Below are 6,325 nucleotides of genomic sequence, written 5' to 3' on the forward strand. Positions count from 1 at the left end.
GAACAGGGTTTCACCATCAGAACGAGTGTGTGGCTGTGGTGAATCACAGAAAAACACTGGCGTGTGTGTGTCTTTGAAATGCATGTAACTGAGTGAAAGAGAAATGAGCCGACGGCTACAGAGACACAGACTGTGAAACACTCGACATCTGAGTGTCCTCATTTAATTTCATTTAATTCTATGTCATTTTAAAAAATGGAGGGAAATTCATCTGTGTGGCTGCACTAGGACTCTGTGACTCTGTGACGCTGGAGAATAAATCATGGTGGGGAAAAAAGCGTAAAGAAATGAGACACAAACTGAGACACAAACACAGAGAATCAGAAGATGATCGAGAGGCTGAACAGCCCAAGATAACAGCGAGGAGATGAAGCACAGAAAATATGAGAATACAATAAAGCGCAGAAAATATGAGATTACAGTAAATAAAGTGCAGAAAACATTAAAATACAGTAAACAAAATTTAGAAAATATGAGAATACCAACAAAGTGCAGAAAATATGAAAATACAACAAAGTGCAGAAAATATGAGATTACAGTAAATAAAGTGCAGAAAACATTAAAATACAGTAAACAAAATTTAGAAAATATGAGAATACAATAAAGCGCAGAAAATATGAGATTACAACAAAGTGCAGAAAAATATGAGATTACAACAAAGTGCAGAAATATGAGAATACAATAAAGCGCAGAAAATATGAGATTACAACAAAGTGCAGAAAATATGAGATTACAACAAAGTGCAGAACAAAAAAATATGAGATTACAACAAAGTGCAGAAAAATATGAGATTACAGTAAATAAAGTGCAGAAAACATTAAAATACAGTAAACAAAATTTAGAAAATATGAGATTACAACAAAGTGCAGAAAATATGAGATTACAGTAAATAAAGTGCAGAAAACATTAAAATACAGTAAACAAAATTTAGAAAATATGAGAATACAACAAAGTGCAGAAAATATGAGATTACAGTAAATAAAGTGCAGAAAACATTAAAATACAGTAAACAAAATTTAGAAAATATGAGAATACAACAAAGTGCAGAAAATATGAGAATACAACAAAGTGCAGAAAATATGAGATTACAGTAAATAAAGTGCAGAAAACATTAAAATACAGTAAACAAAATTTAGAAAATATGAGAATACAACAAAGTGCAGAAAATATGAGAATACAACAAAGTGCAGAAAATATGAGATTACAGTAAATAAAGTGCAGAAAACATTAAAATACAGTAAACAAAATTTTAGAAAATATGAGAATACAACAAAGTGCAGAAAATATGAGAATACAACAAAGTGCAGAAAATATGAGAATACAGTAAATAAAGTGCAGAAAATGAAAAAAAAAAACAGTAAACGAAGCACAGAAAATATGAAAATACAGTAAATAAAGCGGTGAAAATATGATATTACAGTAAATAAAGAACAGAAAATATGAGAATACAATTAATAAAGCACAAAAAATATAATACAGTAAGAAAAGCGCAGAAAATATAAGAGTACAATAAATAAAATAAAGAAATAGAAGACAAATTGCAGAAAATATGAGAACACAGTAAATAAAGCACAGAAAATATAAGAATACAATAAATAAAACAAAGAAAATATAAGACTATCTTAAATAAAGTGCAGAAAATATTTAGTCAAATTTAGTGTATAAAAATATCAGAATATATAAATAGTGTAGAAAATATGAGAATACTGTAAATGTGCTAAGAATATCAAAATGCATAAATAAAAAGCAGAAAATATCAATAAACTCTATTTTAGATACAGTATGTGGGAAAATATCAGAATACAGTAAACCGACCGCAGTGAAATGTGCAGAATATGATCTATGCACGCATGAAACGATAATCTAAGCATAGAGACGTGAGTCTGGCAGCATAAGAGAGCTCAGTGTCTCTGTGTCTGTGTTCACTGTTTCAAAGAGTCTCACCTTGGCATACGTGTGTGTGTGTGTCTCATAACTTCACTGCTGACCTTCCCTCCATCAGCACTCAGCTATGTCTGATAAGAGCGTGTTCTGTTATCTTTTTGTTATTTTACCCAAGAGTCTCTGACTGTGTGTGTGTGTGTGTGTGTGTGTGTGTTTGAGAGAGTGTGAGGTGATACAGAGGACACGCTTTAAATGGAAACATACAGAGAGAAAGACAAGTGTCTCACACACACACACTGATAAGGACACTTCCGCTGCACTTACTGTAGGAAGCCAGAGACACACACGTTTGACTGAGTGTGACGCGTGTGTGTGTGTGTGTGTGTGTGTGTGTGTATCCGGTGTTTCGCCCAACATGCACTATTAACAAACTATGTTACAAATAAGACTTGCAGTGATACCTGTTTTTTTATCTTTTATCCACATCTCTGTAACTCTCCTGCACCTGACACTGGACCTGATTGAAGACAGGGTATTAAAGATGGTGTTAGTAAGGGTCTGATTCATGCACACTACTGTTCAAAGGTTTTTAAAGTTTTAAAGTCTCTTCTGGTCATCAAGGATGTGTTTGTTTGATCAAAAATACAGTAAAAATAGTGAAATATTATTGCAATTTCAAATACATGTTTTCTATGTGAATATCTGTTAAACTGTAATTTATTTCTGTGATGCGCCACTGAATTTTCAGCATCATTACTCCAGTCTTCAGTGTCACATGATCTTCAGAAATCATTCCAATATGATGATTTGCTGCTCAAGAAACATTTCTGACTATTATCAATGTTGAACACAGTTGTGCTGCTCAATATTTTTGTGGAAACTATGATGCTTGTTATTTTTCAGGATTCACAGATGAATAGAAAGTTTAAAAGAGCAGCATTTATTTGAAAAATAAATATTTTTTTGACATTATAAATGCCTTTACTGTCATTTTTAATGGTTTATGGTCCTTGTTGAATTAAAAAAAAATACAAAAATTGTAAAGTTTTTTGAAATTAGAAATGCTACAAGCAAAAGTCTGACGCAGTAAAAATTCTTTTAAAACCATAATTTTTTTTCATTACTTCAAAAAAAATAAAAAATAAAAACATAACATTAATTATAAAAAAAAGTTGTATTTCAGTTGCCAAGGCAACATTTCTCATTTTTGTTTAGTTTGTTGTTGTAAGCTGAAGTACTAAAACAAAATACAAAAACTGAAAAACTTGAAAAATGAAAAATAAATAAAAAAATATACATAAATTAAAATCCAATGAAAATTAAAGCAGGGTTATTTTAGTATCACTGAGATATTGTTGTAGTTTTTATGAATAAATAAATTTTTCTGGTTTCATTTAAATTTGTTAAAGTTTTAGTAGTTTTGTTGCGTGTTTTTGACTTTTTTTATTAGTTTTGTTAATTAATTTTTGTCTATATATTTTTTATTAGTTTATTTTTCAGTTTTAGTTCTAGTTTTTTTAGTACATCCAGTTAATATAAATGAAAATGAGAAATGTTGCCCTGGCCAATAGCTAAAATAAAATATGTTTTTGTATATTTCATTTCAGTTAACGTTTATTTTATTTCAAGTAACGGAAATGTTTTTCATGGTTTTAGTCTTAGTTAACTATAATTACCCTGATTCAAGTTGTTAACTAAAATTATAATCAGTAAGACTTCTAGACTCTAGTAAGAGTTCAAGGCTGCATTTATTTGATCAAAAATACAGAAAAAAACAGTAATCTTACAAAATGTTATTACAATATAAAATAATGGTTTATATTTTAATATCATTTAAAATATAATTTATTTCTGTGATGCGCTGCTGAATTTCCATCAGCATTACTCCAGTATAAAGTGTCAGATGATCCTTCAGAAATCATTCTAATATGCTGATTTATTATTAGAATAATCAACAGTTGTGCTGACAAATATTTCTTTGGAAACTGCGATACTTTTTTCAGGATTCTTTGATGAATGAAAAGTTAAGAAAAGAAAGAATAAAGATGTACTGACTCCAAACTTTTGAACGCTAGTGTATATTGTTAGAAAAGATTTCTATTTTAAATAAATGCTCTTCTTTTTAACTTTTTATTCATCAAAGAATCCTGAAAAAAAGCATCGCAGTTTCCAAAAGAATATTAAGCAGCACAACAGTTTCAACACTGATAATAAATCTGAATATTAGAATGATTTCTGAAGATCATGTGACTCTGAAGACTGGAGTAATGATGCTGAAAATACAGCTGCGCATCACAGAAATAAATTACAGTTTAAAGTATATTAAAACAGAAAAACTAGATTTTATATAATAATAATATTCCTGTATTTTTGACCAAATAGCAGATGCTTGATGAGCAGAAGAAACTCCTGTAAAAAAAAAAAAAAAAAAATTAAAAATTGTTCTGATCCCAAACGCTGTCAGTCGTGTAAAAGAGATGAACGTTCGACCCTCACAGACACACGGAGGAGAATCTGTCTTTCCTGCACATGAATATCTCAAAGCAGTTTCGGTCACACTTTACTATGAGGTTAACATTAGCTAACTGCATTACTTCAAACAGATAAATACACTGAAGAAAACTGTGTAGATATAATTCCTACTCAGAAATTACTGGTAAATTTCACAAATAATTACAAAGATTTCAAAATTTTGAAGTAGAAAGACTGAAACGGTGTTTCTTGTAAAACAAACACACATACACACAAAAATATATGAAACAAGCATAAAACAAACAAACAATTTTTTTTTTTAATTATTAATTAAAAATAAAAATTATTAATTTACTGCTATTTATAACTTTGAAAGATGGTACAGTGTCTCTTTAAAGCATTTATTAAAGATTAATACATAATAACTATTTATTAATTTAATTAATTTAGTTACAAAACAACATGCCAAAAATATTTTTTAAAAATAAGAAAAATATATAATAATAAAATTGTAAAAATGAATAATTTTTTGAAAATATTTATTTATTTTTAATTCATAAGCAAATTATGAAGTTGGAGTTCTCTTAAAGACTTGTACTCCAATAATCTGCTTTAATTACAACTTTAATAATAATAATACTATTTTTTTTGTTTGATTCTATAGCATTTATGAGGACTGGTGTACCACATAAAATATGAATTTATCCACGAAGTTATTAATAATTTTATAATTAAATTAATTTCATAATTTGGTTACAAAATGACATGCCAGTAAGTTATAAATAATATATAATAATATATAAAATATAGCATATTAAACCATTGTGAATCACTTGAGCATGAACTGACAATGAGTATTTGTATTTGTAACTAATTTTAACAAAGATTAATAAATACTATAACAAATGCATTGCTCGTTGTTTGTTGAATTATGAATGCGATTTTATTGTAAATTCTTATGTTTCATAACTGATTAATTTTGTAACAATAACTGCTATTATATTCCTGTTTATTACCGAGAAGCTGCTTTGAAACGATCTGTATTATTGTATTATTAAGCGCTATAGAAATAAATGTAATTAATGTGACGTTTGTATGTTTGAGCGAACACTGAAAAATACAATATTATCATATGCAATTTTCATATGAACATATTCATTAAATATTAAGCTTGTTTCTTCAGGTGATTTCTTAGGGTGATTTAGAAGTTAAATTTCCAATAAAACCCAGAAGGGACATTTAATAAGTCATTTGCAGTTTATGGCAAAATGTAATTATCATTAATCCTCAGAAGTATGAAATATAAGTGAATCATAACTGATGTACAGATGAAACATTAACATTTTTCACTCACTTATAGTTTTGACTCCTAGAGAAAAAATGAAACTATGATAATGTCAAATGAAACGTGTTAAACATATTTCATGAATCTAATTTATAATAAATATGATGAAACTGATGATCCGTAAAGAAGTGTTGATTTGCTGTTGTATGAATCAGTGTTTGTTGTAATGCTACACTTCTGCAGCAGCGGCTGTGAATACTAAAGGGATGGTGTTGAAATATATAAATATATTCTGAAGTGTGTTAAAGGCTCCCGGGGCCTCGGCGTGTCTCTGACTCTCTGTGTTCAACAGATAAAGAAAAATTCATGCTCTTCGCTGCTGATAAACGACTCGGATGGTTCCCTGTGTGTCACTAATCTCTGGGTTTTTATCTGACACACACAAATATTCTTTTTTAAAAGAAGGAGTATCTTAAGTGTTTTAAATTAGCGCTCATATACAATGATATCAACACATTTCCTTAAAAAGCTGAACAGTGCAACTGCATAATGTTCTTAGGAAGTAAAAAACAAACAAAGTAATACTTTTTGAAACTTTTTCAAGAAATACTTACAATGGTTTAATATACAATTTAATTTTTTTATTTTTATATATATATATTTTTTTAATTATTTAATTTTTTT

At 28.6% G+C, this 6,325-nt stretch overlaps 1 long non-coding RNA gene across 1 annotated transcript in view; it reads right to left on the bottom strand.

Moving 5' to 3' along the window:
* Window positions 1–1,653: 1,653 nt before the first annotated feature.
* The window catches only part of LOC122139586, a 20,574-nt gene continuing 15,902 nt past the window's right edge, over window positions 1,654–6,325 (bottom strand). The window contains exon 3 of the long non-coding RNA XR_006156409.1: window positions 1,654–2,401. This is a non-coding gene — a long non-coding RNA (uncharacterized LOC122139586). The remainder of the gene's footprint in view (window positions 2,402–6,325) is intronic.

Source organism: Cyprinus carpio, chromosome A4 (assembly GCF_018340385.1).
Source record: "Cyprinus carpio isolate SPL01 chromosome A4, ASM1834038v1, whole genome shotgun sequence".
NCBI classification, from domain to species: domain Eukaryota; kingdom Metazoa; phylum Chordata; class Actinopteri; order Cypriniformes; family Cyprinidae; genus Cyprinus; species Cyprinus carpio.